Below are 12592 nucleotides of genomic sequence, written 5' to 3' on the forward strand. Positions count from 1 at the left end.
TGCCTAATGGCCTCCGCTAATGGTTCCATAACCATCGCAAAGAGGAGCGGTGACAGGGGACATCCCTGCCTCGCTCCATTCCGTATGTGTATCCTAGGGGAGCAAAAACCCAGCCCTTTAACCACTGCTGTGGGAAGGGTATATAGGGCCTCCACTGCTTTTCGGCATCTAATGACAGGGTGAGAAAAGGCAAGCCCATATCATGCGATTCTGCGAAGATGTTCAACAGTCTACGGGTATTGTCAGTACCCTGTCTGCCTTGGACAAACCCAACTTGGTCTAGGTGGATTATAGAAGGGAGGTGCTTCCCTAGTCGTGTCGCAAGAACTTTAGAATATATCTTGATGTCCACATTGATAAGGGAGATAGGTCTATAGCTCCCACATTCCTTGGGGTCCTTCCCTTCTTTAGGGATGGTCATAATGTTGGCCTCCAAGAATTCCTTTAACATCTTGCCTACTTTAGCCACATCATTAAACAGTCGGAGTAGGAGAGGAGAAAGGAGAGAGGCGAAAGTTATGTAAAAGAGAGAGGAGAAGCCATCCGGACCAGGGGCCTTGTGAGGCTTAAGGGACAGGATGGCCGCCTTCACTTCTTCCAAAGAAAATGGTCTGTCAAGTTCTTCAGCAGACTCCTCGCTCAACTTTGGTAAACGCAACTTAGTTAAGAACTGCCCCAACTCCGTACCACTCGACGGTGGGTCGTTAGAGCCGCTGTCTAGATCATAAAGGGCAGCATAGTAGTCTGAGAAAGCTTTACCGATCTCCTTGGGGGAGCGGACTATGCCACGGGCAGAGTTGATGGCCGGAATCCTACTGGCAACCGCCCTATTTCGAAGTTTGCGGGCCAAAAGCCTATCGGCTTTGTTCCCTTTGCTATAGTATATTTGTTTTAGTTTAAATAGGTTGGTTTGTACTTTTAGAAGCTCTCGTTTGTTGATCTCAGACCTTATTATACCCACCTGGGTGGCAAGAGCGGGGTCCGGGGCATTTTTGTTGGCAATCTCTAGGGGTCTCAGTTCAGCGTACAATTTCGATAGGGGAATCTTATGAGCCGCTTTCCATTGGGCCTTTTTCTTTATGAAATGCCCTCTCAGGTATGCTTTGAGGGCGGGCCATACCATTTCGAGGCTCGTGTCCCCAGTGTCGTTATGCGCCAAAAAATCTAGGATGATTTCGTTTAGGCGCGGAATCTCTATTTCCGCGAGGCACTGGTCCGGGAGTTTCCAGGACGGTCTACAGTCAGGGGATTGTAGAGTTGAGAGATGGGCACTAACCATATCATGGTCTGACCACGGACAGTGCTTGATCTTTGACATAGCAAATTTGTCTAGTGTCCATGAATCACAGAGCAGATAATCCAACCGCGAGTATGAATTGTGAGGTACCGAATGGTGTGTGTAGTCTAGTTCGGTCGGGGCTAAGCACCTCTAAACATCAAACAGTCCAAATTGATACATTAGCCTACGAAAGGCCAGCGACAGTGAAATTAGATTGCGGTCAGTTGGGTGGCTTTTTTTCTTTTTCTTATCAAGCACTGGGTCCCAGACCAGATTCAGATCGCCCCCCACCAGGAGATGTCCTCTTTTGATGAGATCTAGCTTGTTTAAAATTTTTTGAAGAAAGGGTACCTGTCCCTTATTCGGGGCATAAATGGATGCCAACGTATAGAGGGCCCCGTTTAGGGCACAAACTAGGATAAGGAATCTACCCTCAGGGTCTCGTTCAATATGGTCTATCCTACAACTGACATCTCGGTGAATCACTATGGCTACTCCTCTCTTCTTTTTCGTATAAGAAGCCGTTTCACAGATCTGGTACAGGGGGGAACTCCTGGGCTGTTTAGAGCCCCTTTCCCAATGGGTCTCCTGCAGAAACATTAAGTGTATTTTGTGGGTGAATAGGTAGTTATACAGGAGACTCCTTTTAGTAGGCGAGTTAAGCCCCTGGACGTTCAGGGTGGCAGCCGAAACGGGAGCCATGCTGTGAGCGGATGCCTTCTAGGTAACAGATGAGGATCTCAGTTCCGGGCAAGGACATAGGCTTTAGAAAGAGTGGCGCAGGTAAACGGGGGTAAGGGGATATGGGTGGGGAAAGGAGGAAGGCGGTTTTTGGGAGCACTTCAGTCCACGAACAGAATGTTCAGACGTTACTAGCGTATGTCGATGTGTATATATACACTATCACAATGAGTGATCTCACAACTAACAGTAGGAGAGCACAACTATAACTGTGTGGGGGGGAGAGGCCAGCAGAAATAGCCGAGCCCCAGTCAGTTAGTTTAAAACATGCAAAAAATAAAAAGAGAGGGAGAGAAAAAAAACACACAAAAAAACTTAAAAAGAAAATTTTTCTTTCCTTTCCCCCCCCTCTTTCTCTTGTTTTTAGTCCTTATTGTAATTTTCTCGCTGTAAGTGAGAGTCTTATATTATGTTACTGTAATGCATTTGTACTGTTATCTCTGGCATAAGGCTGAGACAAAAATTGGGGTAAGGAAAGTCTAATCTTGACTCTTCTGGGACTCGTTAAAGGTGCAGGGCCTATGGACTCGGGAGGAGTCTGCTCCCCCCATAAACATCTTGGAGTTGAGAGCAATTTACAATGCTATGATGGCTTGGCCTCAATTGTCTTTAGCCCGGTTTATCAGGTTTCAGTCAGACAACATCACCTCAGTGGCTTACATCAACCACCAGGGAGGAACTCAGAGTTCCTTAGCCATGAAGGAGGTGGCACAGATTATTCAGTGGGCGGAAGCGCACAATTGTTGTCTATCTGCCATCCACATTCCTGGAGTGGACAACTGGGAAGCGGATTTCCTGAGCAGACAGACATTTCATCCCTGGGAGTGGGCTCTCCATCCGGAGGTGTTCTCCAGGTTAACCCTCAAATGGGGGTGCCAGAGTTGGATCTGATGGCATCTCGGCAGAACACCAAGCTTCCAAGGTATGGTTCAAGGTCAAGAGATCCTCAGGCCACTCTGATAGATGCTCTGGCAGTTCCTTGGGATTTCGGTGTAGCATACCTGTTTCCTCCGTTTGCACTCTTTCCACAAGTTATTGCTCGTATCAAACAAGAGAGAGCATCTGTAATTATAATAGCTCCTGCATGGCCTCACAGGATCTGGTATGCAGACCTAGTGAAGATGTCATCTCGGCCGCCTTGGAGGTTGCCTCTGAGGAAGGACCTTCTAACTCAGGGTCCATTCCACCATCCAAATCTAGTTTCTCTGAAGCTGACTGCTTGGAGATTGAATGCTTAGTTCTGTCAAAGCGTGGATTTTCTGAGTCGGTCATTGAGATCATGATCCAGGCCCGTAAGCCTGTTACTCGAAAAATTTACCACAAGGTATGGCGTAAATACCTTTATTGGTGTGAATCTAAGGGCTACTCTTGGAGTAGGTTCAGGATTCCTAGAATTTTGTCTTTTCTCAAGGAAGGTCTGGAGAAAGGGTGGTCAGTCAGCTTTCTGAAAGGTCAGATTTCTGCATTATATATTTTGTTACACAAGCGTCTGGCGGATGTGCCAGATGTTCAATCGTTTTGTCAGGCCCTGGTCAGAATCAGGCCTGTGTTTAAACCTGTTGCTCCTTCTTGGAGCCTTAATCTTGTTCTTAAAGTTTTGCAGCAGGCTCCGTTGGAGCCAAAGCATTCCATAGATATTAAGCTGCTATCTTGGAAGGTTTTGTTTCTTATTGCTATCTCTTCTGTTCTGAGAGTTTTGGAGCTCTCGACTTTGCAGTGTGATTCGCCTTACCTTATCTTTCATGTGGATAAGTCGGTTCTTCGTACTAAATTGGGGTTTCTTCCTAAAGTGGTTTCGGACAGAAATATTAATCATGAAATTGTTGTTCCTTCTCTCTGTCCCAATCCTTCTTCTCATAAAGAACGTCTGTTGCACAACTTGGATGTTGTGCTTGCTCTAAAATTTCACCTACAGGTGACTAAGGATTTTCACCAGTCTTCTGCCCTGTTTGTTTGTTTCTCACAAAAGCGTAAGGGTCAGATGGCTACTTTCCCTCTGGTTGAGAAGTATGATTCATTTTGCTTATGAGACTGCTGGAGAGCAGCCTCCTGAGAGAATTACAGCTCATTTTACTAGGGCTGTCTCCTCTTCTTGGGCTTTAAAAAATGAAGCTTCTGTGGAAAGATTTGCAAGGCTGCAACTTGATCCTCTCTGCATACTTTTCACAAATTTTACAAATTTGGTACTTTTGCCTGGGCCGAGGCCTCTTTTGGGAGAAAGGTTTTTCAAGTGGTGGTGCCTTCTGTTTAGGTCTGCCTGTCTTGTTCTCCCTCCCTGTTCATTCTGTGTCCTCTTTTCACTAGTAATTGAATGACGTTGTGGACTCTCCATATCTTAGGAAAGAAAACAAAATTTATGCTTACCTGATCAATTTCTTTCTTTCCGGATATGGAGAGTCCACAAACCCACTCTTTATTAAGACAGTTATTTTTGAGTAAACCTCAGGCACCTCTACATCTTTGTGTTATTCCTTTTCCATTTCCCTTTTGTTTGAATGACTGGGGATTATGGGTAGGGGAACGACACTTAACAGCTTTGCTGTGATGCTCTTTGCCTCCTCCTTCTGGCCAGGAGTGATATTACCACTAGTAATTGAATGACCTTGTGGACTCTCCATATCTGGAAAGAAACACATTATCAGGTAAGCATAAGTTTTGTTTTTGCAGTAATTTAGAATAAAAGTAGCTGAAATAAATGAAAAATTAGTGTTACAAAATACAATACTTTCTTTTCCCCATTTGAGAATTTTTATTTTTCAACTTGCAAAAGAAAGTACTGCTCCTGGGCATTTGCTGACATCAATAAACAAACCATGTTTCTGACGTGATTGTTTTTGCAAGAATTTCCGGTAAATCTTCCAGTGAATATAAATTTACAGTAGTGGAAATTTACCTGACCAAATAAAGAGACATGGGGAGAGTCTATTGAATCTAATGGTTAAATGTGATTGACACATTCTACCAGGAGGCGTTAGTTTGAAACACAAATTCAGAACTTATATAATCTTTTTACTTAATTTCAGAATATAGAAATCATAATATTATTGTCCACAAATATATGACAGTAGCAATACTGATATACAGTACATAGAATATATCATATCTTAAATGTACTTAAAGTTGTCACATTATAATTGGAAAATGCTTTACAGCTCAATGTATTACATTAGATAGATCCAATATATAAATATAGCTTTTCACAAATGTTATCTTTTTTTTTATATATAAAATCACCATTAAAGTCTTAGGGGATATTGCAGATAAATTGATAAGATTTTCTAAAGGATTAATCTGGTATTCACATATCTGCAGAAAATCCCTGCTTGCATGCAAAGTTAACTTTCAATTGAATTAGAAAGGACTTTTTCAGGAATCCTAGTAGTTAGATCAATTGTAGTTGGCTATTTTTTTCTGTTAGCACTTAGGTAACACAATACAATGGCAGTTCTTTACAAAAAATAAATAAATAAAAAGCTACAGGTTTCATTTATAACTAATGCCACTTTCAGCCAAAGGATATGTTTTTTTTTTCTCTTGTAAAGCTTAAAGGGACAGTCTACACCCAAATAGTTATTGTTTAAAAAGACAGATAACGCCTTTACTAACCATTCCCCAGCTTTGCACAACCAACATTGTTATATTAATATACTTTATAATTCTTCCTAGAAAAGCAAACGTGAGATTGCGTTCGCTTTGCGTTTAACTTGTTTAACATTAGTGTGAGCTGATATTACAAAACAGAGCGATATTTTGCACCCCACATGTAATCTAGCCCTAAATGTCTGCCTGTTTCTAAGCCACTACAGACAGCCTTTTATCACATGCTTTTTTATTAACTTTTCACAACAGGAGAGTACTAGTTCATGTGAGCCATATAGATAACATTGTGCTCACTCCCAGAGTTGTGCACAACACAGCACTAATTGGCTAAAATGCAAGTCAATAGATAATGAATAAAATGTGATAAGGTGGCTGTCAGAAGAGGCTTAGATAAAAGGTAATCACAGAGGTAAAAAGTATAAGTTAATATAACCATGTTGGCTGTGCAAAACTGGGGAATGGACGAAAAAGGGATTCTCTATCTTTTTAAACAATAACATTTTTAGAGATGACTGTCCCTTTAAGTCAGGGATTTCAAGTCCTGTACATGTCCCCTGCTGACTTGCTATAGTTAGCACAATATTATAGCAATGATACAGAATGGTTAGAAATATATATTTGTGTTTTTACCATTTAAAGCCTCATGCTTACTATAATTAGGTTTTTAAGTGCTAACTATATTGCAAGTTAGCAGGTTATTAGTACAAAATTGTAATCCCCAGCTCGCATTTTGAAGTCTGGATTTGATAAATTACTAAATTTTGGATAACTGACATTGTATTCTTCAAATAGCAAGTTCGTTTGTTTTATAAAATCACCAGCTTGTAATAATTTTTGATATGCAAGTTAAGTTGTAAAAGGTGACTTTGCAATCAAATTGTATTTGCAGAATAACTAAGCTGGAGATTTTTCTTCAAGTCAGCTACTTTCTCTCTTTCAGTTTTCTTAACTCAGTTCATAGTCAGTGCATAATCTCCCACGCTATGAATAGAATGTTTATTGTAGTGTTCCTAGTTTGTGTAGTTAATCTGGTTTTGATTTGTGCATGAGTTACCTTGATTTGCAGTTCCAGAATTTAAAGGTCTTTTACAAGGTCCTGTTGGAAAACAGGAAAGTTTGGTGCTGTAATCATAAAGGATAGGTATTATCCTCGAGAAGGGTGAATGGAGAGTCCCAGTTTGGGATAATCTTTGCAGTCCATAACGTAGCAGTGTCAAAGTAGCAGATTCAATGCTTGAAGTAAATCCCCATTTTTAATAATTGTATAGCTAAGCAATGTCTAGTGCCTGATTGCTAATAAGTTACCTCCTAGATCTGTGTGCTTTTATATGATATACAGAATTAAATGTTGTATGTAAAGTTATGGATATTATTACCCGAAGCTGTTGACACTACTGTATACTTAATACCCACATACACACAACCCAAACACAGCTACCAAATGGTGCATGACTTTAATGGTTTCCCATCCACACACATATACACACATTGACAAACAGTGTGAGTGTGCGGTGTCAGTGAGTGTCCATTATAGACATATACAAACTTTTATTCAAACACACACAGTGGCACGCTTACATACACAAACATTCAGATACATTAAGACACAGACACACTCACACAGAAACAAACATCTACACTCACCTTCATATAAACATAAACAGATGCACAGGCATTCAAATACACAAATACATGTTTTTGGGGTCTATCTAAAGGTTTGTTCACACTTCTGTTCCTCACAGAAAATTGGCTCAAGTATCCCCCTGGTCTCTCTGTGTAGGTGGAGTGTCACCATAACAACATGCAACCATTAAAGAGACAAGTCAACATTAAATTTTCATGATTCAGATGTGGCATGCAATTTTAAACAACATTCCAATGTACTTTTATCATTTCATTTGCTTTGTTCTCTTTGTATTCTTTGTTGAAAGCTAAACCTAGGTGCATTTTATTAAGTTTTTCACAGCCATACAGCGCAAGTTCAAGTGCTCCATATATATAAAAATGTGCTCAAGATCATCTTGAAAAAGTCCTGGATAGGGCGAAACGCGTTTAAAGTTGTGGCATATGTTGTGTTTAATAACAATATATTTAAAGTTTCAAATATTGGATTTTTAACCAATGCTGCTTTGATTTTAAAAATACTTTTTAACACTCTCTCTCTCCTTTTTTCCTGCGTGCAATTGCACTAAGGGCAGTATTCAACATCTGTAAGGAGTATACCAGTTGAGATCGTAATATACGTTATCCAGAACTGCTGTACCAGAAAGGTATTAACAGTGAGTGTCACCCGTGACGTCAGACGCCATCGGTCACGTGGGGTGAACTTACATTGGGAGCAATACGCTGGAGGAGCAACACAGTTGCAAACACCCTCCTCACTCTCACCTCTCACTGCTGAAAAGAATTTCAATGTATTAAGGATCAATAAGTATCATTTACTCCAGTTGCTACACTATTTGTGCAGGGACAGAATTGTTCAGAGACGCAGGTCAATAGACTGTGTTGAATGCTATACCTGACCTTTTATATGGATGGACAGTAGCTGGTTTAAGATCTTGATATATTGGTGGTATTACCAGATAGAAACATAATAAGTGTATCGGATTTCAACTAATAGATGTATCCTATCTTGTTACATTGGATCTGTATTTTAACATTTTAACATTTTTTTTGTTTCAAAGGGAGATGTCCCTTTTTTCACCAATAAGCAATCTTTACCATATTTTGGCTGCTAAATAAATGTATTTTATGTTTTAAATATGAATATTAATTTTCTGTAGTAATTAATGATATCTTTAGTTGTATAGTGCCTTTTAACTAAACAATCAGAAGAAATTGTTTCTTGTGAGGTGAATGAAATCCTGAGCCTTGGCCCACTATTATACCTTTTATACATAATTTGAAATAATCAGCCGATGGGTGTGAACAGGTTAGTAACCATGGTTACTGATCAGCTGATTACTTTACCTGTGCACTGGTTCAGCTATAATGGCTTGTTGGGGGTACTTGAGGACCGCGGTTGAGAAACACTGTTATAGACCACTCATATATTTTAATTTATGGTAGGTTTACATTATATAAGAGAGAGAGGAGAGGGAAAGAGGAGGAAAGACAGCAGAAGAGATATACGGATAGATTTAGAGTTTTGCGGCCAAAGGGGTGCGTTAGCTACGTGTGTTTTTTTCCCCCCGCACCTTTTAAATAACGCTGGTATTGAGAGTTCTATGAAAGGCTGCGTTATGCTCCAAAAAGGGAGCGTAGAGGCATATTTACCGCCACTTCAACTCTCAATACCAGCGTTACTTACGGTAGCGGCTAGCTGGAAAAACGTGCTCATTCACGATTCCCCCGTAGGAAACAATGGGGCAGTTTGGGCTGAAAAAAAACCTAACACCTGCAAAAAAGCAGCGTACAGCAGCCCCGTTGTTTCCTATGGGGAAATACTCTCTAAGTCTGCACCTAACACCCTAACATGTACCCCGAGTCTAAACACCCCTAGCCTTACACTTATTAACCTCTAATCTGCCGCCCCCGCTATCGCTGACCCCTGCATTTTATTATTAACCCCTAATCTGCCGCTCCAGACACCGCCGCAACCTACATTATACCTATGTACCCCTAATCTGCTGCCCACAACACCGCTGAACCCTATAGTATATTTATTAACCCCTAATCTGCCCCCCCACGTCGCGGCTACCTTACCTACACTTATTAACCCCTAATCTGCCGACCGGACCTCGCCCCCACTATAATAAATGTATTAACCCCTAAACCGCCACACTCCCGCCTCAAAAACCCTATAATAAATAGTATTAACCCCTAATCTGCCCTCCCTAACATCGCCGACACCTAACTTCAAGTATTAACCCCTAATCTGCCGACCGGATCTCGCCGCTACTCTAATAAATGTATTAACCCCTAAAGCTAAGTCTAACCCTAACACTCCCCTAAGTTAAATATAATTTTAATCTAACGAAATAAATTAACTCTTATTAACTAAAGTCTTCCTATTTAAAGCTAAATACTTACCTGTAAAATAAACCCTAATATAGCTACAATATAACGAACAATTATATTGTAGCTATTTTAGGATTTATATTTATTTTACAGGCAACTTTGTATTTATTTTAACTAGGTCCAATAGATATTAAATAGTTATTAACTATTTAATAGCTACCTAGTTAAAATAATTACAAAATTACCTGTAAAATAAATCCTAACCTAAGTTACAATTAAACCTAACACTACACTATCAATAAATAAATTAAATCAATTAACTACAATTACATACAATTAAATAAAATAAACTAAATTACAAAAAAAAAACACTAAATTACAAAAAATAAAAAAAGATTACAAGAATTTTAAGCTAATTACACCTACTGTAAGCCCCCTAATAAAATAACAAAGCCCCCCAAAATAAAAAAATTCCCTACCCTAATCTAAATTAAAATAGTTAACAGCTCTATTACCTTACCAGCCCTTAAAAGGGCTTTTTGCGGGGCATGTCCCAAAGAAATCAGCTCTTTTGCCTGTAAAAAAAACACAATACCACCCCCCAACATTACAGCCCACCACCCACATACCCCTACACTAACCCAAGCCCCCCTTAAATAAACCTAACACTACCCTCCTGAAGATCTCCCTACCTTGAGTCGTCTTCACTCAGCCGAGCAGCAATGGACCAAAAGAAGACATCCGGAGCGGCAGAAGTCTTCATCCTATCCGGGCAGAAGAGGACATCTGGACCGGCAAACATCTTCATCCAAGCGGCATCTTCTATCTTCATCCATCCGACGAGGAGCGGCTCCATCTTCAAGACCTCTGGCGCGGAACATCCTCTTCTACCGACGACTACCGACAAATGAAGGTTCCTTTAAGTGACGTCATCCAAGATGGCGTCCCTCAAATTCCGATTGGCTGAATTTGGGTTGTAATGTTGGGGGGTGGTATTGTGGGTTTTTTACAGGCAAAACAGCTGATTTCTTTGGGGCATGCCCCGCAAAAAGCCCATTTAAGGGCTGGTAAGGTAATAGAGCTTTTAACTATTTTAATTTAGATTAGGGTAGGGAATTTTTTTATTTTGGGGGGCTTTGTTATTTTATTAGGGGGCTTAGAGTAGGTTTAATTAGCTTAAAATTCTTGTAATCTTTTTTTAATTTTTGTAATTTAGTGTTTGTTTTTTTTGTAATTGTAGTTAATTGATTTAATTTATTTATTGATAGTGTAGTGTTAGGTTTAATTGTAACTTAGGTTAGGATTTATTTTACAGGTAATTTTGTAATTATTTTAACTAGGTAGCTATTAAATAGTTAATAACTATTTAATAGCTATTGTACCTAGTTAAAATAAATACAAAGTTGCCTGTAAAATAAATATAAATCCAAAAATAGCTACAATATAATTATTCATTATATTGTAGCTATATTAGGGTTTATTTTACAGGTAAGTATTTAGCTTTAAATAGGAAGACTTTAGTTAATAATATTTAATTTATTTCGTTAGAATAAAATTATATTTAAGTTAGGAGGGTGTTAGGGTTAGGGTTAGACTTAGCTTTAGGGGTTAATAACTTTATTAGAGTAGCGGCGAGGTCCGGTCGGCAGATTAGGGGTTAATACTTGAAGTTAGGTGTCGGCGATGTTAGGGAGGGCAGATTAGGGGTTAATACTATTTATTATAGGGTAATACATTTATTAGAGTAGCGGCGAGGTCCGGTCGGCAGATTAGGGGTTAAAAAAATGTATTATAGTGGCGGCGATGTGGGGGGACCTCGGTTTAGGGGTACATAGGTAGTTTATGGGTGTTAGTGTACTTTAGAGCACAGTAGTTAAGAGCTTTATGAACCGGCGTTAGCCCAGAAAGCTCTTAACTACTGACTTTTTTCTGCGGCTGGAGTCTTGTCGGTAGAGGGTCTAATGCTCACTTCAGCCAAGACTCTAAATACCGGCGTTTGGAAGATCCCATTGAAAAGATAGGCTACGCAATTGACGTAAGGGGATCTGCGGTATGGAAAAGTCGCGGCTGGAAAGTGAGCGTTAGACCCTTTCCTGGCTGACTCTAAATACCAGCGGGCGGTAAAAAGCAGCATTAGGAGCCCTTAACGCTGCTTTTGACAGCTAATGCAGAACTCTAAATCTAGGCGTAAGAATGAAGTGTTAACATTTTTTAGGTTTTGATATTCTGCTCCTTCCCTTTGCCAGCCTTACAGACTAGTTAGGCTATTTCATGGAATTTAGCATTGGTCAACCACAACTGTGTTTATTAAAAGGAAGAGAGCATCTTTCATCCTGAGCAGAGATATGTTTCTTGCATATACATAATGTACAATGATTCCTATAAATAGACAATTACTTTGTATCTTCTTCTTATACTTATTGATCTATTGGAACTTCTGATTGTATCATCTATCCTGTTCAACTGTATTGCTGATCTATATCTCAATAAAAAATATATTTTATATATATATATGTATATATATATATATATATATATATATATATATATATATATATATATATATATATATATATATATTATAAAATTCAATGTAATTCTAAAAATTTTTTGAAGATAATCGGCTAGATTACGAGTTTTACTATTTAACTAGTGTTTATTAACTATTTAACTAGTAGTTATTAACTATTTACTAACTACCTAGTTAAAATAAATACAAAGTTACCTGTAAAATAAAACCTAACCTTTCTTACACTAAAATCAAACATTAAACTAAAATTACATTAATTAAATTAACAAAATACATTTATCTAAATTACAAAAAATAATAAACACTAAATTACACAAAATAAAAAAGAAATGATCAAATATTTAATTCTATTGGCTGATTGGAACAGCCAATAGGATGCAAGCTCAATCGTATTAGCTGATTGCATCAGCCAATAGGATTTTTTACCCTTTAATTCTGAATGGCTGATACAATTCTATCAGCCAATCGGAATTCAAGGGATG

Source organism: Bombina bombina, chromosome 2 (assembly GCF_027579735.1).
Source record: "Bombina bombina isolate aBomBom1 chromosome 2, aBomBom1.pri, whole genome shotgun sequence".
In the NCBI taxonomy this organism is placed as follows: Eukaryota; Metazoa; Chordata; class Amphibia; order Anura; family Bombinatoridae; genus Bombina; species Bombina bombina.